This window comes from Phascolarctos cinereus, unplaced genomic scaffold (assembly GCF_003287225.1).
Source record: "Phascolarctos cinereus isolate Bilbo 61053 unplaced genomic scaffold, phaCin_HiC Scaffold_4;HRSCAF=312, whole genome shotgun sequence".
In the NCBI taxonomy this organism is placed as follows: domain Eukaryota; kingdom Metazoa; phylum Chordata; class Mammalia; order Diprotodontia; family Phascolarctidae; genus Phascolarctos; species Phascolarctos cinereus.
Genome location: NW_027555847.1, coordinates 241,278,398 through 241,303,184, shown reverse-complemented (window position 1 = coordinate 241,303,184; position 24,787 = coordinate 241,278,398). Strand labels below are relative to the sequence as shown.

General features: G+C 35.0%; 1 protein-coding gene across 1 annotated transcript in view; it reads left to right on the top strand.

The window, feature by feature from the left end:
* PRR16 (proline rich 16) overlaps positions 1 to 24,787 on the top strand; it is a 195,200-nt gene that overhangs the window by 3,326 nt on the left and 167,087 nt on the right.

The following is a 24,787-nucleotide window of genomic DNA, read 5'->3' as shown; positions in this document are numbered from 1 at the left end:
TATAAATTGTGGTACTGCTATATTAGACATATATAGTGTGAAAACAATAAATGTTGTATAATCATTCATAAACATTCACAAGAAATATACTATGAGGTTATATTTTTCCACACCCAGTCTGTGTTTTCATTGATGAAGAGAGTTCCTACAGATATGAGGTTCCTGAATGTATAGTCTTAGTTACCTGGAGTATTGCCAAGTTGTGACTTGCCTGTGGTCACATAGACACTATGTGTCAGATGAAAAATTAGAACCCAAGTCCTTCTATCTCTGACACAAATTCTAAATCTGCCATGTTAAGCTGCCTTTCCAGTTTATAATTAGTATAAATTAAATGTAGACTGTCACATTTGGACTTTGGATTCCTTCATCATTAATGACATGTTTTGAAACAGAAGATGTTTTGACATGGATTAGTAAATAGTTCTTACTCACAAAACAGGGTTTTTTAATGGTCATGAATGGATCAGTGTGCCAGTTGCCATATGGTATTTGTTTTTTTTTCCTTTCCATTGATTTTACTTTAATTAAAATATGATAACATTTTAAAAAAATATTCTGCTCTTTATCACTATATAAACCTTCTGCTATGATGATGGAGTTGACGTTTTGTTTGAATTTTCCCTCAGTTGCATTAACAACAGTGATATATTTTTTTTCTTAAGAGTTTTCTAATTAAACTGATTTTCTTCAAGTCATCAAAAAACATCCAGGTAGCATAATAAACTGTATTTATCACTGCATGCTTAAATGACTAAAAACTAATCCCACATTGTAGACTTGAGGTGGTATCGTAGGTGTGATTTATGATTGAATTCAGAAAGTACCCCTTTCAGACCTCTTAAATGACAGACGAGAAAAAATGGGAATGCTAGGAATTTTTCTATGCTTTAGAATTTTATTTTTAGGAATTAAAGGACTATATAAAAATCTGAATCTTTCTGGTGCCCTCCAATTATGCTTGTCTTACTAAAACATGGCTTATTACATAAATTTTTGGGGGTTAAATAATATTTCTTCCAACAATGTAACTAAACCCTGAAAAATCCTGATATAGTGAGATTAGCTTATAAGGTTCTCTAGTACTAATAATATAACAAGAGAACTTTGTGTTTGGTAATCTATTGATGATCTTGTTCTTAGGGAGAAGAAATAGGAATGAGAATGAAAAAGTGAAAGATTAGGAAGTTCTTACTGAGTTCTGCTGTGATATATCTGTGGGAGGGGTAAAAGAAAAATGTAAGGCATGGACTTCAAGGGGCTTACATTCAACATGAGAAGAAAAGACTAACACAAAAGAATGTCAAATAACACCAGCAAATACATTATTGCTAGATAGGGAATGTACTCTAGAGGGCTATCAGAGAATATTCAGGAATGTTTCCACAAGAAGGAAGGATTTTAGTTGAGCCTTACAGGATGGCTAACATTTGGATCGCCATAGGGGAGCAATAGAGAAACAGTTGATCCGAGTAGTGTTTTTCTACATGTCTAAAGTTGAAAATAGATGTGAAGCTCAGGAGTATTTTGGGCAAATATAACCCGATAACTTGTAGCAGGTGTAGGATAATCCACTTCCACTGAAAGACATGTGAGGATGAACTTCTTCTAAATATTGGTTCCTTAAAAATAGTGCTCGAGCAGTCTGACATAAACCTTTCACAGTTTATATGTCCTTCCCTGGGAGTCATAAAGCAGAGAAACCTGCCCAGTTGGTTGGTTGAGAGGTATAATGACAACTTTGGTAATGAGACTGCTTAGACTGGTTGTTGGTGTTCATTTGGCACAGGTACTACTGTTGACTACTAGATGGACATGAAAATCTGATATTAATCTGCTTAATGGTCTTCCTTTAATAGCAGATATATTATTTTTATATAGTTATTTCTGGAATCATATATCTTAGTGTTTCTCATTATTATTTTGGATAAAAAAAATCACAAGAAGAATCTAATTCTAAGAAAGTTTCATATTATTCATGAGCCCAAAACAAATAAACAAATAAATAAATAAATAGATGAATAAATAAATAAATAAGCCTGGCCTGGTTTTTCAAAGCTTTCTTCTAATCATTACTACTACAAAACTGGTTGGCAGATGGATGGGTTATACACTGGAATTAGTTTTGAAAGATTCTATTTATTTCTTTGTTATTTAATTTGACTTCTATGGAAGGCAATCTATATTTTCATTACAAAATGTTATGATTTTTTTTAGACAATTGGGGTTGAGTGACTTGCCCAGGGTCACACAGCTAGTAAATGTCAAGTGTTTGGTCTGAGGTCAAATTTGAACTCAGGTCCTCCTGACTTCAGGGCCAGTGCTCTGTCCGCTGCGCCACCTAGCTGCCCCAAAATGTTATGATTTTTAAAAACATTATTAAATCTGAATATGTTCCTTTTGGTTAGATATTAAGTGCCTGAGGTCCTGAGTTGATGTGGAGATAACAATAACGATGTTGAGAAGAAAAAAAATGACATTTACATAGCACTTTACACACAAGTGCCTACCCTTATAAAGTTTACAATCATGTTAGTACTTTTCTATACTATATTATTTGAAACTGTATTTAAAACTGTGCTATTAAACAACAGTTACAAGACTACTTTGTAAAAAAAATACAACAACAACAAAGATCATTTAAATTGTTTATACTCTATATATTGACTGATAAGGCATTTGAAGAAAAAAAAACCTCCCTTGCGTTATTCTATTTTTACCCTGACAAAACTCATTTTGGTTGTGTTATCAGTTCATGGGAAAATAAGCGGCAGCTCTGAATTTTTGATACACTAAAATCAAGCTAACTTCCAATTTTGAGCTCTGAGAAAAAATGTGCATGGCACATAGTAGAAGGACACTTAGAAACTAGAAGCCTCAGGTTTTTCTCGTAGCTTTGTTTATAATACGATTTATGATCTTGTGCAAATGAAAACCTCCAAATATTAGTGTATTCATTTATAAAATGAGCAATTTATATGAAACTATCAGTAAGGCCTCTTACAACTAAAATCCGGTTTTATGTGAATCTGGTTCCATATTGCTACCAAGAAAAGACCATGACCATATATAGATCACATGTGCCATAATGAGGATTAAGAGTAAGATGTTATTGGAGGAATACAAAACTACCATATTAAAATATTTACTGTATTTTGATATTTTTAAATTTTAAAAAATGTCAATTTTATGTTTTTTTGATTATCCTGTCTCCCTTCATCATAGTCATTTTGAGCATTCTTCTCTTCCAATAATATATCATTTTCATTCTCATCCACTTCATTTGAAAGCTTTTTTTTTCTTCCCAAAGCAACTGTAGAGAGATGCAGGCGATGTTCTTAACAATGCAGTTAAAATCTAGCAGATGTTTTCTTCCTTTACCTTCATCTCCTGACTTCCCTGGCTTCCTTTCAGACTTAGCTTAAATCCCACCTGCTATAAAAGGCCTTTCTTGGTGGTTGCAACTCTTCCTTCCCCACACATCCCCTTCCATGTCTCTACTCTGAGATCACCTCACATTTACACTTAATATATCTTGTATTCCTGGGGTCAAATATTATTATGTATTCGCTGTTAAAATATGAATAAACATTTGTTACCTTGAATTGGATTTTAACATAGTTAATAACTGTTGTAAAATTATTTAGTAACTGATAGATAAATATGTTGATTAAGCATAGCAACGATTCATGAAGTCACTTATTAAGAAAGAACAAGGCTAGTGCTTTTCATAAGAAAGCCACTGAAGGGTTTTTTTTTTTAATGAACTCTCATAGAGCACAGAAGACTTGGAATGTGGTATTGGGAATGACAGTTTGTATTCAAGAATTTGAAGAGCTGCTATGTGGAAGAGGGATTTGATTTTTTTTTTCTGTTTGACCACAGAAAGCAGAACAAGGAGCAGTGAGTAGGAATTCTAAAGAAGTAAATTCAGGATAAATTCAGAAAATTATCTGACAGAGGTATTCAAATTTTCAATGGGCTACCTCAAGTGAAAGTGAGTTTATGGTTCCTTAAGGCCTTCAAGCAATGGCTTGAAATTCTACTTAAGGCTTTGGTTTTTTTTTTTTTTGGTAGACAGGACTTTGCTCCAGTAAGCATTAGACTAGATGATTTCTAAGATCCCTTCCAACTTTGAAATTCTATAACAGTGTATGATATTGAATCCACACTTATTTTTTCACTTGTTTAGCACAGATTTGGGAAGATAAGTATAGTCTATATCAATTTGGACCATTGTGATATAATTTTTTATAAATAGCATTTACCTCTGTTGCAGAAAGCTAAAAATTGCAGTCTTCAATGTTAAAATGATTCCATTATCAGTTTATTAATCCAATTAATCAAAAAGAATCTATTAAGTACCTACTATAAGCCTCACACAGGGATTACAAATACAAAACTGATATAGTAGCTGCCTTCTAGGAAAGTACATTATAGTAGATCACATGAAAATTGTAGCTCACAAATAATACCTATTGCCTAGCAAATAGAATGCAAACTTCAATATTTGGCTTTGAAGTCCTTCTGCAAACTGGCTTTAATCTATTACTCCAGCCTTATCTGACACATGTATCCAAAGCTCTTGCCAAACTAGACTGGTTATCATTCCATGAACATGTTGTCCATTCACCCTCTTCCATGACTTTATTCATACTATCCCTATGACTGAAATGTCCTCCCATTCTCATCCCCAACTGGGCCAAATTTCAGTTCAAATATGACTAGCAAAAATTAGACAGGCCTTTTCCTTGGCTTTCATTAACTAAACTCTAGTGACAGCTGGTTAGTTTGCGGTAATTCTAATTAAAGGGACAGAAGTAGAATATGAAACAAGACCCTGAGGCATTATCACTTTTGAGGGGCAGGAGATTTATCCCTCCCACCCCCTTCCCTTCTCATCTCCCATCAGTTATTCCTGGCAGGAGACATTCTATCTAGCAAGGAATACCCATGTAGCATACTGTGTCCTGTGTGGATCAAGCCCAGATGAGCAAGATACCTAGCTCAGATCTCACACCCAGTGATGCTGAGGCCCTGCTGCTATGAATTTCTTTGGCCACATACACTTCCTACATGTGTGGCTCACTTCCATTGTGCTCTTAAATTTGTTCCCATTCTCCCCCAGATATTTATTTGTGGGAATGTGAATGCCAGTACTATGGTGGGGAATGTTTTGTATTAACAGTATTTACTCGGACATCTTTGTAAATTCCTTTGATAAAAGTTAATTGTGTCTACTCACTGATCATTAACAGGAAGCACACTGGTACTGGTAGGAAATTATGAGCTATAGTTTTAAAAAGGTGGCCAAAGTATCAACTATCCTATGGATACCCAATCTGATAATATCAGTTCTAATTGGGGAAATAGAGCCACTATGTGGGTATGTACAAAATTATTTGGTTTCCATGCACATCTTTAGGGATTCACTGAAGGTCTTTATTCAGGAGTTTTCTTCATGGATATCCTAGTAATGATCCACTGGAGAAGAATTAGCATTTTTTATTTATTTGTTTTAGACTATAATTAGGCAATATTTTGTGTAGTGTGCTTACAAATCACAATAGTTTCTTTTATACAGCTTTGACATAGGTGAATGTTTATGTACTGAGATTTCCTGTATTGGTACCCATTATGAGTGTAGAAGCTAATACAAGCACTGAATTTTTTTCATCTTTAGAATCTTGGTTTTTGTCTGTTTACTTAGAACATGATCTAGGAGCTTATACATGTTTCCTTCCTCTCCCTTTCCTTTCCTCCTCTCCTTTCTTTCTTTCTTTCTTTCTTTCTTTCTTTCTTTCTTTCTTTCTTTCTTTCTTTCTTTCTTTCTTTCTTTCTTTCTTTCTTTCTTTCCTTCTTTCCTTCTTTCCTTCTTTCCTTCTTTCTTCTTTCTTTCTTCTTTCTTTCTTTCTTCCTTTCTTTCTTTCTTTCCTCTCTCTCCTTCTCTTCCTTCCTTCCTTCCTCCTTCTCTCTTTCTTCTTTCTTCTTCTTTCTTTCTTTTCTTTCTTTCTTTCTTTCTTTCTTTCTTTCTTTCTTTCTTTTTCTTTCTTTCTTTCCTTTGTTACTCCCTCCCTCCCTTCCTCCTTTCCTTCTTTTCTGTCTCCTTCTTTTGCATGCGTGTATACTCACACACATATACATGTGCTTATATGGACCATATGTACATACTTGTCTATATATATATATAGATAGATAGATAGATATAGATATAGATACATACATATACCCACATAAACATACATATGTATTGTGTGTGTGTACACACACACATATATCCATCGTGTAATAAATAATTGTGGTAAAACTAAAGAAATTCATGCATTGGTTATGTTTGAAAATGCATTAGATAAGGGGCAGTTAGGTGGCACAGTGGATAGAGAACCAGCCCTGAAGTCAGGAGGACCTGAATTCAAATCTGGCCTCAGACCAAACACTTGACACTTACTAGCTGTGTGACCCTGGGCAAGTCATTAACCCCAATTGCCTAAAAACAAACAAACAAACAAAAATTAGATAAATAATTTAGAAGTATTTCATGGTATAAGGTAGGGACAATGCTAAGAACAGCAGATATGTTATAATGCTTCTTTTAGTTACTTTCTGGGCAAAAAGCATTGCCATTTTGAGGACTGTCCTAATGAGTGGATTTCATGCCTGAATCCTTAACATGGGTACTGTAGAAATTTTTGGTAAATGGTTCCATGCGTCATCTGTGGCTTGACATTGTTAGAAACTTATTTGGAGCTAGGAATAAAATATTATGACTTGTGCAAAAGTCCAGTAGTTATTTTTTCTTCTTCTTCCCAGGGCCACCATTCGCTTGAAAAGATAACTTTTAACCATTTATTTCCTCTCTTTTCCTTCATATCATAAAACTTTCTTTGCAGTCAGGAATCCTTAAAATATCTACTGGATCCAAAAATGTTTTTTCAGTTAAAAAAATAGATGTCCCTGTGTATACTAAGACAATTAAATGGATGTCTTTTTTTTTAAACCATTTGTTTGATAAAATGTAGATGGAATCCTAGATATTAATTACTTCTGCAATTTTCTGAGTAGTTTTGGCAAACAATAAAATTTTTTGCTATAGTCGTTTTATCCCAGGAAAGATATAGAATAATTTTGGGTAAACTTTGATTTGCATTTAGTGGGTATTTTGCTTTAGTTTAATATTGTTATACTTATATTTTGTTATATTTAAATGGGCTTTAATAATTAGAAATTATCTCTTCTAGTTTTTGTAGCCTGCTGTCCTCCAAAAAATAATAGAAAACTCATGTTTACTTAAAGAACAATTTCATCATTCACTTTTATTTCCCATTATGTGAACCAAAGTGAGTAAGGAAGGTTCATGTTATAAGGGGTAGAATTGTTTCTAGAACATGAGGATTGAGCTTAATGACTAATTTTTTTAAACTGAGCCTTACAATTTTGAAATTCATTCTTTGCTTTTCTGAGAACTTTCTTGGGACATTCCTATGCTGATTCATTCTACAAGCATTTATTGAGCACCAACTGGATGAGGAGGAAGTGGAGGAAGAGGGGGCATAAAGTGTATAGTAATTGATACAACACTTCAAAATCTGCAAGACACTGGACTTGGAACCATGAAAACTGCTTGAAACCCTACCTCTAAGTGTAGTAATGCCTCTAGGACAGCTTTTTTTAAACTGTTCTCCCATATTCACTGGTGGGAGACCCTAAAGGATAACCAACTACTAGTATATATGTATATAAGCAGCTTGGGTTGAAACTACACCATGCTGCTACAGATCAAAGTGAACTGTCTCACTCTCAAGTAAAGGCTGGGTAAAGCCAGATTGTTTCTTCAGTAATGATCAAATGTAAATACCAGTAAGGAATCCAAAGGAGACTCAAGATTGAGATATGACCCTGTGGGAAAACATATGTACATAAATACATAAACATACATATACATATATATATATATATATATATATATATATGTGTGTGTGTGTGTGTGTGTTGTGTGTGTGTGGTGTGTGTGTATGTGTGTATGTATGTATGTATGTATGTATGTATGTATGTATGTGTATTCCCACAAACAAATCTGGGGCCAAATCTCTTCTTCTGCTTGGACAGGTGCTAGAAAAGGAGAAGTAATCAGCTGTCATCAGGATTGGCTGTTTGCTGAGCTAGGGTGCTTTGCTGCCCCCATTCAAACTCTACAGATTTTCCCTTGCCTAATAAATTGTTTACTTGGACATATTCACCTCACCATTGTTGCTTTTTTACTTCTCAAAATCTCTGACTACTAAAACCAGCTCTGGTGGATTCTGAGACTGACTATTGCCAGCAGTGGGACCTTTGATGGAAAATCAATACCTCTCCATTTCACACAGTCACCTGGGTACTTACATTTTGGCATAAACATTTACCTAAGATCAAGAAAGTTAAAAAAGAGAGAGAGAGAAAGAAGTATCACGTGTTCAATGCCACATGGCAGCTGATTGGGACAATGTGATCTTCTGCCTACCACCTTACCTGGTAGCTTACCAAAGTCCTGTCAAGAAGGAGCACAGTAAGGGATCAATAAGATCATCCTACTTGTATGTGTATTTAGTCTGACTCAGTACTCATGGTTTATTCATGATTTGAGCTCAATAGCCAATTAGGAGATTTTTCATCATCAATAATAAAAGCTCCTATGTCATGCATGACTGGCTGGCTTGCTAGGGCAGCGGGGCCTGTCAGGAAGATCTGAGTTCAAATCTGGCCTCAGACACTTACTAGCTGTGTGACTCTGGGTAAGGCACTTAACTGTTATTTGCCTGAGTTCCTCATCTATAAAATGGGGACACACTGGAAAATGAAATGGCAAAACACTTCGGTATCTTTGCCAAGAAAACCACATGGAAGTTATCACATAGATTTGGCCATGACTGAACAACTGAATAAAGATGACACACATGACTGGAAACATTCCAGTTGAAATGTTGGGCTTGGAAAAGGAGATAATATCTGTAAGTGCTCTATATAACCCACCAGGGCAAGTATATCAGAACATGCTTTAAGGACTGGGCCTTCATTGACCAGTCCCTCCTTTACACAAGCAATCAATCATCAAATCTTAAACTTTTATCAACATGGGTAATTCAAACAACCATTCTAAGCCTCAGTTTCCTCATTGGGAAAGTAGAGATAATAGAGTTTTTTTTCTATATCAGTGTACAGATAAATGCTATATTATTATACAAAACTTTATTATTATACATAGATATCTTACGTCTTGATAACAGAGATTGTGTAAAAGCAGAAGAATCACATCTAGGTAATTGTGATCTGATGCAGCCTATTGTAATGACCATGTCAAAGAAACATAAAAAGCAATTCAGATAATATGCCATGGTATACTGGAAAGACTGCTGTCTTGTCAAGGGACCTCAAATTATCCACTTCTGTCACCTACTATTACTGTGACCTTGAACAAATTGCTTACTATTGCTGAACCTTATTTCTTTATCAATAAAATAAATTGTCCTATATGACCTTTTCTAGGTCTAAATCTATAATCATAATTGCAATGTTAAATTTCAATGCATTTTCCATGATTCAACATGATTTCTAATTTTTTAAAATAAGATATTTAGAAACTTAATGCTACATTATTGTTTGGGAAGTGAGAGCCAGCCTTGGAAAATGGAATATTCTGATTCTGAATTGAAACCCCCTCCCCCTGCCCCACCTAGTAGTTGGTCAGAAGACTGTAAACTATCAAGAGGAAATGGCACTATTCAATGCTACTTTAATGAAATAAGGTTCATATAATATATCAGATGAGCTTTTGTAGGAAAATTCAGAATAAATGTAAAAAATTCAATGTGAACCATCTGTCTTCTTACTAAAATGTGCTAAAAATGAATCATTTCTTTTTGCACATGGTTGTTCATGAAATTCTTACTCTTTTCTGTATTTGAACTCTTATATTTCATTTTAACTGAAAAAATATCTGGAAAATCAAGGCATATTTAATTTAATACATTAAGTATATTCAATATACTTAAAGTGTATTATTTATTTTAGAGCTTATTAGTTGGTTCAGTTACATATTCTATTAAATATAATTATTATTCTGACTTTAGTGTTCTAACTTTCCTCATGAACACTACCTCTGCAAGCATCATTGGTTGCTTTTTTGTGGTTACCGCTTGATAGTTTCTGGATTATTCTTTCAAATCCAGGGGGGAGGCATGAACACATAAGCTTCTTGAGCTCTCTCCTGTTTCCATCCTTCCTTTCCTTTCTTTTTTTTTTAGTACTTTATGTTCTCCAATAACATGTGAAAACACTTTTTTAACATTCATTTTTAAAACTTTGAGTTCTGGGACAGCTAGGTGGCCCAGTGGATAGAGCACTGGACCTGGAATCAGGAGGACCTGAGTTCAAATCTGGTCTCAGCCACTTGATACTTACTTAGCTGTGTGACTCTGGGCAAGTCACTAAACCCCAATTGCTTCACAAAAATAAACAAACAAACAAAAAACTTTTGAGTTCCAAATTCTCTCCCTTCCTCCCTCCCCACCCACCCCACTCATTGAGAAGGCAAGCAATTTGGTATTGGTTATACATCTGTAATCATGTAAAACATGTCCATCATAGTCATGTTGTAAAAGAAAACAGACAAAAAAAAGCCTCAAGAAAAATAAAGTTAAAAAAAGTATGCTTCAGTCTATATTCAGACACCACAAGTTCTTTCTCTGGGGATGGATAGTATTTTTCATCATAAGTCCTTCAGAGTTGTCCTCAATCATTCTATTGCTCCAGAATAGCTAAGTCATTCACAGCTGATCATCTTACAATATTGCTGTTATTTTGTACACAGCATATTTCACCTTGCATCAGCCCATGCAAGTCCTTCCAGGTTTTTTCTAAGAGCATAATGCTCATCATTTCTTTTTTTTTCTTTTTTTTTTTTTTGCTTTTTGGTGAGCGATTTGAGTTAAGTGACTTGTCCAGGATCACACAGCTAGTAAGTGTTAAATATCTGAGGCTGGATTTGCACTCAGTTCCTCCTAACTCCAAGGCCAAAGCTCTATTCACTGTGCCACTTAGCTGCTCCTATTCATCATTTCTTATAGTGCAATAGCATTCCATCATAATCACATACCACAACTTGTTTAGTGATTCCCCGATTGATGGACATTTCCTCAACTCTAATACTTTTCCCCCAGAAAAAAGATCTGCTAATATTTTTGTACCTGTATGTCCTTTTCCTTTTTTAAAAAATCCCTTTTGGGTTACAGGTATGTATGGTTTTATAGCCCTTTGGGCATAGTTCAAAATTGTTCTCCAGAATGGTTGGAATTCTCACAGAACAGTTTACAGTTCTCAACTCAACAAAAGTACATTAATGTCTCATTTTTCCCACATCCCTGCCAATATTTGGCATTTTCAATTTCTGTCATATTAGCCAATCTATTAAGTATGAGGTAGTACCTTAGAACTGTTTTAATTTTATACAATCAATAGTGATTTACAGTATTTTTTCATATGGCTATAGATGGCTTTGATTAATTCAACTGAAAACTTTATATCTTTTGATCATTTATCAATTGGGGAATGGCTCCTATTTTTCTAAATTTGACTCAGTTCTCTATGTTAGAGAAGTGAGGCCTTTATCAGACAAACTTGCTTCAATTTTTTTTCCACAGTTACTATTGCTAACTGTATTTCCCTCTATCCTATCTCCCTTGTTTATTCTATTTTATCTCCTTTCACTTTCTCCCTCCTCAAAAATGTTTTGTTTTTGACTAGCCTTCCCCCAATCTGCCCTCCCACCTATCACCACCTCTCTTATTTTATCTCCTTCCCCTCCTACTTTCCTGTAGGGTAAGATAGATTGCTATACCCAATTAAGTTTGTGTTATTCCTTCTTTGAATCAATTCTGATGAGAGTAAGATTCACTCGCTGCCCCTCATCTCCTCCATCTTCCCCTCCACCATAAAATATTTTTCTTGCCTCTGTTATGTCCTTCTCTTATTCGATTTTCAAAATCCCTTTTGAGCTCTTCCATGGCTTGAGGCCGTTCGTAGTTTTCTTGGAGGCTTTGGGTGTAGGAGTTTTGACTTTCTTCTTCTGAGTGCGTGTTTTGATCTTCCTTGTTACCATGGTAACTTTTTATGGTCAGATTTTTTTCCTGTTTGTTCATTTTCCCAGCCTATTTCTTGACTTTTAACTCTTTGTTAAAGTGAAGTTCTGCTTCCCAGGTGGTGGGCATACTATCTCAGACTTCAGGGGTTTTGTGCAGCTATTTTCAGAGATACTTCTAGGGATCTGTAAGTTTTCAGTTTTTCTAAGAAGGAGAGACATATCTACTTACTCTCTTGGCCTGTGCTCTGGTCTGTGAGTGACCACAAGCATTCTTTTCTGCCCTGGAACTATGAGAAGGGTCCCTGTAACATTGTGGCCACAAGCTCTGGTGTGCTAGTGCTCCTCCCAGCCCTGTGCCTACCCCCAGGACTGTGACCTGGATCCAAGTATTGGCAAAGCAACAGAGTCCTGCCTCAGTGTTTACAAAGAGACTCTTGTCACCTCCTTCTGAACAGTTTTTTGAGCCCATTACCTTCTGTGGACTGAGAGTTCCAGAAGCACTGCTGTCACTGCTGATTCAGTGGTTCCCAAAGCCTGCTCCTCTTTTCTAGGGCCAGGACAGTGCTGGTGTGGCCTATGCTGAACTGTGCTCCATTCTCATCCAAATATGATATACCTTTCCTGCTGAGCTTCTAAGTTGTCTTGGCTGGAAAATTATTTCACCCCATCCTTTTATGGGTTCTGCCACTCTAAGAATTGTCTTATGGCAATATTTAAAGGTTTTCAGAGGGGCATGGGGGGAGAGTTCAGTCTGATCATTTTCTTTTCTCCATCTTGACTCTGCCTGTAAGGGCTACTTATAGTCTATGAAAGAGGAATGTGGAAAGAATCTTAATGACTTGGGAAAGGGGGAAGTATAATTGGGGAAGACTCTAAGTGGGAGTAGAGCATTTGACCTAGGTCTTCAAGGATGGTCAGGATTCCAAAAGATAGAAATGAAGTGTACATACAGGGAGAGCATTCTGGCCATAGAGAATAGCAGGAACAAAAGCATGGAAGTCAGACACCACAGGAAATTTGTCAGGGATGATGAAAATAGATTAGTTTGACTGGAGCATAACACCCTGAAAAAGAAGTAGTTGGAGTCAGGGCTGGAAAGGTATGCTAATACCTTCTTATGGAAGGTTGAATTCTAGGCTGAGAAGTTTAAACGTAATAGGTAGTAACCAGGAATTTTTTTTGAAGGATATTGAGGTGAAGAGATTTTAAAGCATTAGTAAATTAGATAAAGCAAGTTTCCATGGCCTGAAAGTCTAAAAAGGAAATTGAGTCAAAACAGATTTGAGGCTCTCCAAAATGAAACTTTAGGAAATTATTTAATAAAAATAAATACAAGAGGCAGAAATGAAGGAAGTTATCTAAGGAGAAATACAAAAAAGCAGCAAGATCTTCAAGGAATAGAAGATCTAAGGCTTAATAAGAGAAGGTTATATCCCACCCTGTACTTCTATAACTAGGGCAAAAAGATCATACAAAAAATAATGCTACTAGAAGTATTTGAGGAGAACTGGAGCAGAAACAAGGTAGAATTAGCTAGATCCTGTTTTCTGTATTTCTTACCCTAGGCCTAGGAGAAAGATCTTAAGAATAAGTAGTGAAGAACAAAAATGGTTAAAAGGGAATTGAAAAATCATTTTCCTTTCAGCTTTTGTGTGCAAAGTTTCTATGGGAGAAGGTACAAGAACGGGCTAATGGTTTGCGTTGAAGAAGAAAAAAATGGGAAGTATTTAGAGGGCTTTGGAATTATGAAGAAAGTCAAAGTATTTGGTGATTTAGACATGTAGGGATCAAGGAATAGTGAGAAGACAAAGATGGCATGGATATTTTGAACTTGGATGAGTGGAGAATGATTGCACTATTAATAGAGAACCCTAGAGTTAGAAGAAAGTATGGGGGTGGGGCAGGAGGCATATACTGAGTTTAGCTTTTGAAATGTTGATTTTGGGTGTGACTTCCAAAGGAAGATGTCCAGCAGTTATGGAACTGAAATTCAAGAAATATCAGGTTTTGAAACATACAACATTTTTTCACATAAAAGCTCATTGTCAAAATTATGGAAGTGATTGAGTTATGTCTCCCAGACCCAGGGAAATTTTTTTTCCTCTAATAATAAATGTGTAGCCCTCTTCCTCAAATTTGAATTACCACTCACAATGAGAGATTGGGTCATCTGTTGGTGGTTGCCACCTCAGGTTCTAGGGAGTACTCTATGAATAACTGTCTGCTCCTAAGACTGTAGGTCACAGGCCTCCAGGAGTGTGTTTCCTATTAACAGTCAGCAAATAAATTGAGTTAACTTTAGAAAACTTACTTTAGACATTTATTCAAATGCTATAAGAAGAAAAGTAGTTACAAAGCATCCCCTTCCCCCAAAATGTGGGATATACATTCCTATAAATATAGACAACATCTTTCAGAAGAGTAGGCATGCTCTTTCTTTCAAGCTCTTTCTCCCTCCTGAACCTCCTCATTGTCGGATTTGGCATTGGTAATGGCTAGGTCAATTCATGTATAACCCGGGCTGGCTCCCCAAAAGGTGTGGTTTGTCTATTGGATAGATCAAATCTCTGGTTTCTGAAGGCTCTTCTTTCAATGGGCAGCTGTAGTTTCCACCACCTGTAGCCTCAGGCTTGTCTATTTTGTTTTTAGTTTTTCCCAAAGCTAGTGCTATTGGGCTCTATCTAAAAGAGCAGATACCCTTAGCCCAGAGTGGATAAAAATGCCTCAAATTCATTTCCTGCCAGACCTTAGCCATGCAAGTCTTTTCATATACTATGAAGTCATGCAAGGCTTTAGATTCCATTCCAGTTGTGAAATGCTTCCTTTACATATGAAAAGGCCTATTCCTTCCATTTCAGTGTCTTTGGCCTTACCCCTTAACACCTTCCATTTTCACTGAGTCTAAAGGGGACATGTCAACACAAGTAATTTATAATGAAGAAAAAGGCTATGTGGTGGACTGAATGGAAAACTGAACTTTGAGTAAGAAAGACCTGTAAGTCCTGCTCATCATACTAACTTTGTAGCCATGGGGAGGTCACTCTAAAAACAGCTAGCAGAAAAGTTATTGACCTACATTGATAAAGATTTTTTTCCTGCAAGTAGTTCCCCACCCTAATGAAATTAAATGTCAACAATAACAAAAACTGAAGAGAAAGCTACAGATTTCCCTTTTTTACTATACACATCTTTCACCTACTTCCCCCTTATCACCACACATTTCAAAAAATATGAAACAAAGTCGATTCAAGTTTATATATAATAACTCACATATTGCACTTTAAAATTTACAAAACACTTAATAAACATCTCATTATATCTTCATAACAAACACTGAGAGGTAAGTGTCATTGTTAGCGCTATCTTACAAATGAAGCAGTAGGTGGGGCAATGGATAGGGTGCCAGGCTTGGAGTTAGGAAGCCCTGAGTTTAAATCTAGCCTCATACTCCTACTAGCTGTGTGACTCTGAACCAGTAATTTAACCTGTTTCCCTCACTTTTCTCAAATGTACAATGAGGATAATAATAGCACCTACCTCCTAGGGTTGTTGTGTGGAACACATGAGGTCATTTTTGTAAGGCATTTAGCATAAAGACTGCTATGTAGTAGCACCTACATAAATGCTAATTATTAGTAGTAGTAGATGAGGAGCTTAAAGCACACAGATGGTCTAAGCATCTAAGACTGGATTTGAATTCAGATCTTCTGCTCCAGGTCCAGTGCTCTGACTACTGTGCCACCTAGGGGCCTTTCATTTAACTGATGCCTTTCATCAATATTCTGCCATGGTAGACATAAATATGTTTTATTATTTGCTCTCTGGAACTATAAGTAGTTTTTTAGACATTTATTTTCACTTCAATTTTATATTTTTTCATTGAAATTTTTCTTGTCATTTTCCTTATTGCTCATTTGCTTCTGTTTATTTTTCTCTACATTAGTTTTTGTTTATTTTCCCATATTTCTCTCAATTTTTCATATTCATTTCTTACTATGCAAGCATATTAATTTACCATAGTTTGGGGTAGCTGGGTGGCAGAGTGGATATAGCACCAGCCCTGAGGTCAGGAGGACCTGAGTTCAAATATAGCCTCAGACCAAACACTTGACACTTACTAGCTGTGTGACCCTGGGCAAGTCACTTAACCCCAATTGCCTAAAAATGATAAAAAAAAAATTTACCACAGTTTGTGTGAGTTTTTTTAACCATTCTGAATCCATATGTGCCTACTTTGTTTCCAAATCTTTGATACTCCAGAGTCCTGCTAATACATACACACATGCATACATACATACATACATACATGCACACATACCTACATGTGTCTTTTGCTTATGTTTTTGTTTCTGAGAGAATCCAATAGTGGGATCTCTGTGTCAAAAGAAATATACAAATAGATTTATTTTTGTTTATAACAAACATGCAAACATTTGAAGAGCTCTGCATTTGAAATTTGAGTACTGTAATATTTTTTACCCACTCCCTCTAGTGTCCACAAATATTACTACTTTTATTAATTATTACGTTCTATCAATAATGAAAATATGCTACTAAAATGTGGGTAACTTTAAAAAAAATAATGCTAATGTATTCAGTTATATCTAGGAGATCATGATTCCCTTTGCAACAAGATTGGGAAATTTTGCATAATGACAAAAATCACCATTTTAAATCCTTCTTTATCTGAGAACTTTTATACATTTTGTATATAGTTTTGTGTATTTTGTATGCCAATTTTCAATCACACCTACTGAAAACACAAGATGAGAATTGGAATAATTGGCTCTAAATATTTAGGTCATGTTAAAAAGTTAATATTAAATTGGAATCCATTCATTAGTTATCTGTCTAGTTTGAGATACTTTACAGAAAGAACTGTATCATGTCTATAGATGGTAATAGGAAATAAGAGCTTTTTGAAGTTGTTATGAATAGATAAATTCCACAAGATCTAATTTTATTAGTTTTGAAATTATTAATGTGATAGTTTAATTGTTCTTTTTGCCATTGTAAAATGAGGCTCTAAAACTTGTTAATGAAATACTAATGTTGTCCCTAAGACTGAATAGATAGTGAGATAAGACTTTTTTTTGGTTTTTCTAATGTAATACAGAAAAGAAAAAAAAAACCTCAATTCATTAATTTTGAACCTAACTGCTATCGCCCTTCATTTACTGCTTAGTATTTAAACTTATTGTATTTTCCTTTGCAGGCAAAGTAGAGGAGATGAAGAATTGAGGGGAAAGCCAATGAAAAATGAACATCTTATTATAGCTTGCCAACATACTTTATTCCCTTTTCTCTACAGCTTGTTGAAAAATTTTCTACTTGTACTAAATGCATTTTTTACATAGAATAAGAGATTCAGCAATAAAACAACACCTTTTTTGGGGGAAATTTATATCCATTTAAAACTTAACCTCATTCATATCAGGTTCCATTGTATACCCTTGAGGGAAACTACTCTTCTTAATATAGCAGTAACAGAACAGTATGATGTAGCTTGCATGTTTATGGCTATCTGATTAATCACAGACAATAGGTAGTAGGATGTTTTAAAGTTTAGCATCTGCTTTATGTGAGCCTTAATGTTTACGAATATAATATCTAATGAATGCTTTACCTCACCAATTGACTATCAATCTGATATTTGTCTTAATATATTGTATGCTGAATATTACCTTGAAAGAAAATGCCTTTAATGGTTTTCCCTTTGGGAACCATCATAGAAAAGCTGCTAAAGATAATATCTTATTCACAATGTTCTTCCTTTTATTTCTCCATTAAAAAGGACAGACTTTTATGCAAGTTCATAATTTAATTTTGATCAGGATTGAGTTCTACAGTATAGGAAATTCTCAGGTTGTATTTCTAAATATATGACATAATGGCTATTGATAATATGTTTATTTGCACAGGGAACTTGATGGGGAAGAGGAAAGGAACATTAAAGAGAAACCACTGAAATTTATGACCCAAGGATGGATTTGCAAGAGGGAATGAAAAAATATATTGGGTGATGATATCTGAGGTAAAAGAGTAAATAGCCAGCAAAATGGTTTTTCATATAGAATTATAACATTGTGTGCTAGAATAGTCAAGTTTTCTGTTCTCATACAATTATTTCTTTGAAAATGCAGGGTAATGTAGGGTAACAAAGGTAACAAAATTGATATCAGATCACAATAATCTAAAATTATGAGGAGTTTTTATGGTTATTTCTGTTACAAGGCTAGATATGTTGGGATTTTATGGACCCATGATATTGTATTTTTATTTCTTCTTCAATTTAATTGTAGTAACATTTGATGTCTTCAAAACTCTACTAAGTCCAGCTTCAGTGATTCTTATCAACTCAGTATTTCACATTAAAGTCCATGGGTGGGATAACTGGACTCTGGCAAAGTTTGACTGACTCATTTCAGTTAAGCAATAAATATTAAGTACCTTCAGTGTGCCAGACACTGTGGTAGTTACTGATGATACAAAGGCAAAAAATGAAACAATCCCTACTCCTTAGCTATGATAATTTATCTCTAGACTCTGTCTTTGTACTGGACAACCTCCATTCCTACACTGCAATTTGACCTCTCTTCTTCCTCATTGAATCTCTCATTTCCTTCAAGATATATCTCAAGAACCACCTTCTACATGAAACATTTCCTGATTCCTACAACTGTTGGTGCAATGGAACTCCCTAACCATGCTATATTTAAATATCTTACTTTTTTGTATTTATTCTTTACATATTTGTGTGTGTATGTGTTGTCTACCCTGAGAATGTAAGCTCTTTAACAGCATAGCTAATTTCAAAGAGCTGATTTAAAAAACCTTCTTTTATATCTGTGCATAGTATTTGTAAATGTGTGATCTCGTCAAATTCTTCTTGTCTATATCATTTTGCTTTTGTCTAGAAAAGTAAGGATGGATCTATTATTAGAGGGGATGAAAAACTAATTTTTTTCAGTTAGAGGCATTTTATTAAAGAACACACATAAAAGGACAATGGGCATAATCAAATTTGCTCTTCAACTTGCTCATTGTTAATTCATTTTGAACTTTAAATAGTGGCAAGATTTAATGGACAAAAAAATCACTATCCAACTGCATGTGACATCTGTTCATGCTTGCTATAATATACTCAAAAGGCAATATAGAGCCTAGTATGACCCAATTTGGCTGGAATGAACAATTCATGAAAATAGTGACCTTTTTTCTTTTTGATATATGCTTTATACCTAGCTTTTGTTAGGCTTTTTTAGTTCATGTGTTGTGTATAGAATTAAGGCTAGAAGATCATTGTAAATAGCAAAAAATTACTTGGAGCCAGCTGACTCATTTTCTCAAAGAATTGAAGAACCGTTTGACATGCTCTGATCACATCTATATTAGATGCCAGGGACAAGAATTATATAACTTTCTTTTGTTGATCTAGGAGTTTGAGAATGATGTTACTATGGTGCAGTACAATGGAAAGATCACTAAATTTGAGTCATGATTCAAATATGATCTAAAGATATGAGCTTTTGTGCTATTTTAAAAAAAGCTACTTTAAACTCTCAGTCTCAGTTTTTCATCTTTAAAGTGGGAATAGTATGACTGCTAGTGCCCCAATGTGTTATTAGGAAGAAAACATTGAAACATTACACAAATGTAAGATGTTATTATATTTATTATTTAGCATACATAAAGCCTGAAAGCAAAGTCATTGATTGGTATTTATATAATTAAGGAAGGACCAAAGAAAATGACCTATTTTCCCCTCTCAATTTTTTTTTCCAATTACATATACAGATAGTGTTCAACATTCACTTTAATAAGATTTTGAGTTTCAAATTTTTTTCTCCTTCCCTTCCTTTGCCCCTCCCCAAGACAACAAGCAATCTGATATAAGTTATTCATGTACAATCATATTAAATATATTTCCACATTAACCATTTTGTGAAAAAAGAATTAGAACAAAAGGGAAAAATCATGAGAAAGAAAGAAAGCAACAACAAAAGTGAAAATAGTATGTTTCAAACTGCATTCAGACTCCATAGTGTTTTCTGTGGATGTGGATAGCCTTTTCCGTCATGAATCTTTTGGAACTGACTTAGATCATTGTGTTGCTGAGAACAGCTGTCTGTCAAAGTTAATCATTGTACAACGTTGCTGTTACTGTGGATAATATTCTCATGATTCTGCTCACTTCACTCAGTATCAGTTTAAGCAAGTCCCTCCTGGTTGTCCTGAAATCTGCCTGCTCATAATTTCTTATAGAACAATAGTATTCCATTACATTCATATACCACAACTTATTCAGCCATTCCTCAGTTGATGGGCATTCCCTCAATTTTCAATTTTTTTCCAATACAAAAAGAGCTGCTATAAATATTTTTTGTAAATCTGGATCCTTTTCCAAACTTTTCTGTGATCTCTTTGGATACAGACCTATTAGTGACTTTCCTCAATCAAAGGATATGCACATTTTCATAGCCTTTTGGGCACAGTTCCAAATTACTCTCCAGAATGGTTGGATTAGTTCACAACTCCACCAACAATGCATTAGTGTTCCAATTTCCTCATATCTTTATCACTTTCCATTTCTGTCATATTAGCCAATCTGATAGGTGTGAACTGGTACCTCAGAGTTGTTTTGATTTGCATTTTTCTAATCAATAGTGATTTAGAACATTTTTTCATATGACTATAAATAGCTTGAATTTCTTCATCTGAAAGCTGCCTGTTCATATCCTTTGACCACTTACCAATTGGGGAATGACTTGTATTTTTATAAATTTTACCCAGTTCTCTACATATTTTAGAAATGAGGCCTTTATCAGTCACACTGGCAGTAAAATTGTTTCAATTTTCTGCTTTCCTTCTAATCTTGGTTGCCTTGGCTTTGTTTTTGCAAAACCTTTTTAATTTAATGTAATCAGAATTATCCATTTTGCATTTCATAGTGTTCTATATCTCATTTGGTCATAAATTTTTCCTTCTCCATAGATCTGACGGGTAAAATATTCCTTTCTCTTCTACTTTGCTTATGGTATCATACTTTACGTCTAAATGATATACCCATTTTGAGCTTATCTTGGTGTAAGTGTAAGATGTTGGTCCATGCCTAGTTTCTGCCATACTATTTTCCAGTTTTCTCAGCAGTTTTTGTGAGATAGTAATTTTTTAATTTTTTATTCTTATTTAGTATTTTATCTTTCCCCAGTGACATGCAAAAATACTTTTTAATATCTGTTTTAAACTTTGAGTTCCAAATTCTCTCCCTTCCTCCCTTCCTACTCCACCTCATTGACAAGGCAAGCAATTCAATATAGGTTACACATGTTTCAACATGCAAAACATCAATGCAAAGCATTACATTCCATAATAGTCATGTTGTGAAAGAAAACATAGACTCCTCAAAAAAAAAAAACCTCAAGAAAAATAAAGTACAAAAATAGGTTTCAATCTGTATTCAGACATCATCAGTTCTTTCTCTGGGGATAGACAGCATTTTTTTCATCATAAGTCCTTCATAGTTGCTTTGCATCATTGTATTAAGAATAGCTAAGTTATTCAGTTGATCATCTCACAATACTGCTGTACTTTGTACACAGTACATTTCACTTTACATCAGCTCAATTAAGTCTTTTCCAGGTTTTTCTGAGAACATCCTGCTCATCATTTCTTATAGAAGAATACCATTCCATTACAATCACATACTACAATTTGTTCAGCCATTCCCCAAGTGACAGAAATCCCCTCAATTTCCAATTCCAATTCCAGGAAAGAGCTGCTATAAATATTTTTTTGTACATAGAGACCCTCCAAAATACCACTAGTATTGCTAGGTCAAAGAGTATGCTGTGTTTTATAGCGTTTTGGGTATAGTTCCAAATTGTTCTACAGAATGGTTGGAGCAATTTACAACTCCACCAATAATTCATTAAGGTCTCATTTTCCCTACATCAACTCCAAAATTTGTCATTTACCTTTACTGTCCTATTAGCTAATCTAATAGTTATGAGGTAGTACCTCAGAATTGTTCTAATTTGCATTTCTCCAAAAAGATAGTGACTTAGAGAAGTTTTTCATATGGCTACAGAGAACTTTGATTACTTCACTTGAAAGCTGTTCATATCTTTGGAGCATTCATCAATTTATCAATTATTTTTATAAATTTGACTCAGTTCTTTGTATATGTGAGAAATGAGGCCTTCATCAGGGAAACTTGCTTCAAGTTTTTTCACAATTACTATTGCTAACTGTATTTCCTTCCATCCAGTTTTCACCCTCTGTTGATTCTATTTTCTCTCTCCTTTCACCCTGTCCCTCCACAAAAAATGCTTTGTTTCTGACTACCACCTCCCCTAAACTGCCCTCCTTTCTATCATCCTCCCTCCCTTCTCTTATCTTCTTCCCCTCCTACTTTCCTGTAAGGCAAGATAGATTTCTATACCCAATTGAGTGTGTATGTTATTCACTCTTTGAGTCAATTCTGATGAGAATAGGGTTCCCTCATTGCCCCTCATCTCCCTCATATCCCCCTCCACTGTAAAATATTTTTCTTGCCTCTTTTATGTGAGACAATTTGCCACCTTCTACCTCTCCCTCTCCCTTTCTCCCAGTACATTCCTCTCTCACCCTTAATTTTACTTTTTTAAATGTTATCTCTTCATATTCAACTCACATCTGTGCCCTCTGTCTATATATATTCATTCTAACTACCCTAAGAATGAGAAAGTCTTAAGAGTTACAAGTATCATCTTCCGATGAAGGAATGTAAACAGTTTAATTGTATTAAGTCCCTTATGGTTTCCCTTTGCTGTTTACCTTTTTATGCTTCTTTTGAAATCTTTGATTTGAAAATAAAATTTTGCATTCAGCTGTGATCTTTTCATCAAGAATGCTTGAAAGTCCTCTATTTCATAAGATGGCCATTTTTCTTGCTGAAGGATTATACTCAGTTTTGCTGGGTAGATGATTCTTGGTTGTAACCCTGGCTCCTTTTCCTTATGAATATATTCCAAGCCTCTGACTCTTTAATGTAGTAGCTACCAAATCTTGTGTTATCCTGACTGTGGCTGCACAATACTTGAATTGTTTCTTTGTGGCTGCTTGCAATTTTCTCTTTGACTTGATAATTCTGGAATTTGGCTATAATATTCCTGGGGATTTTCCTTTTGGGATATCTTTCAGGAGATGATTGGTGGTTTCTTTCAATTTGTACTTTATTCTCTGGTTCTAGAATATCAGGGCAGTTTCCCTTGATAATGTCCTGAAAGATTCTGTCCAGCTTTTTTTTTTTATTTTGATCATGACTTTCAGGTAGTCTAATCATTTTTAAATAATCTCTCCTGGATCTGTTTTCTAGGTCAGTTTTTTTTCCAATGAGATATTTTACATTTTCTTCTATTTTTGTTTTAATACTTTTGATTTTGTTTGACTGATTCTTGACATTGCACAGAGTCATTAGCTTTAACTTGACAAATTCTCATTTTTAAGGAATTATTTTCTTCAGTGAGCTTTTTTGTCTCCTTTTCCATTTAGTCAATTCTACTTAAGGATTTTTTTTTTTTTTTGCCTTTTGGTGAGGCAATCAGGGTTAAGTAATTGCCCAGGGTCACACAGCTAATAAATGTCAGTGTCTGAGGCTGGATTTGAACTCAGGTCCTCCTGACTCTAAGGATATTGCTATCCATTGCCCAATCTATGTGACTCAGGAATTATTTTCTTCAGTCAATTTTGTTCTTCCTTTTCAAAACTGTTAACTCTCTTCAATATTTCTCATTCATTTTCCAATTTTTCTTCTACCCCTTTTATTTGCCTTTCAAAATATTTTTTTAAGTTCCTCCATGAAGGCTTTTTGGGCTTGAGACCAATTCATATTCCCTTTTGAGGTTTCACATATAGGCATTCTGACAATGTTGCTGTGTTCTGAGTTTGTGTTTTGATCCTCCCTGTCACCATAGTAATTTTCTATGGTAAGGTTCTTTTTTGTTTCTTGCTCTTTGGTGGGGGGGTGGTGTTATTTTGTGGCTTTTAAAGTTGAGCTTTGCTTTTGAGACACATGGGACACTCTCCCAAGATTCTTGTGCTGGAGGCCAGAGGCGTAGTCACGGGCTTTATGATCTGGGGCCTCAGGTTCTCACAGCTTGTTCATTGTGCTGGGGTGGTCTGGCCTAGTTGTACCTATTGTTGCCTGGTTTCTGAGCCTGACAATTTGTTTTCCGTGCTGGGGCTAAAGCTATCACAGCTGGCCTACTATGCCATTGGCTTGCTGAATAATGACCGAGGAACCTTGGTTGCTGATGTGAGTGCCACAGCTCCTGCTGCCTTACTTAGATACCATCAATGCTGGGCTGTGCCCCCCTTTTACCTCAGTGAGATAGATCTTTCCTGAAGTTCTTGTATGTTATCTTAAGTTTAAAAAATTGTTTCACTCCATCTTTTTGTAATTTCCATTGCTCCAGAATCTGTTTAGAGGCTTTATTTAATATATTTTTTCAAGGGAAATTGGGGAGAGCTCAAGGAATTTTCTGACTTCTCTCTGTCACATTGGGTTGGCCACCTGAGAATGACCTATTTTTAAATAAGGGGAAATAAAAGCTCTGGACAGATGCTATCATCTTTGTAAAGTTAAAGTATACAATGCCCCAAGAGTTTTAATACCACTTTATAGCTTCA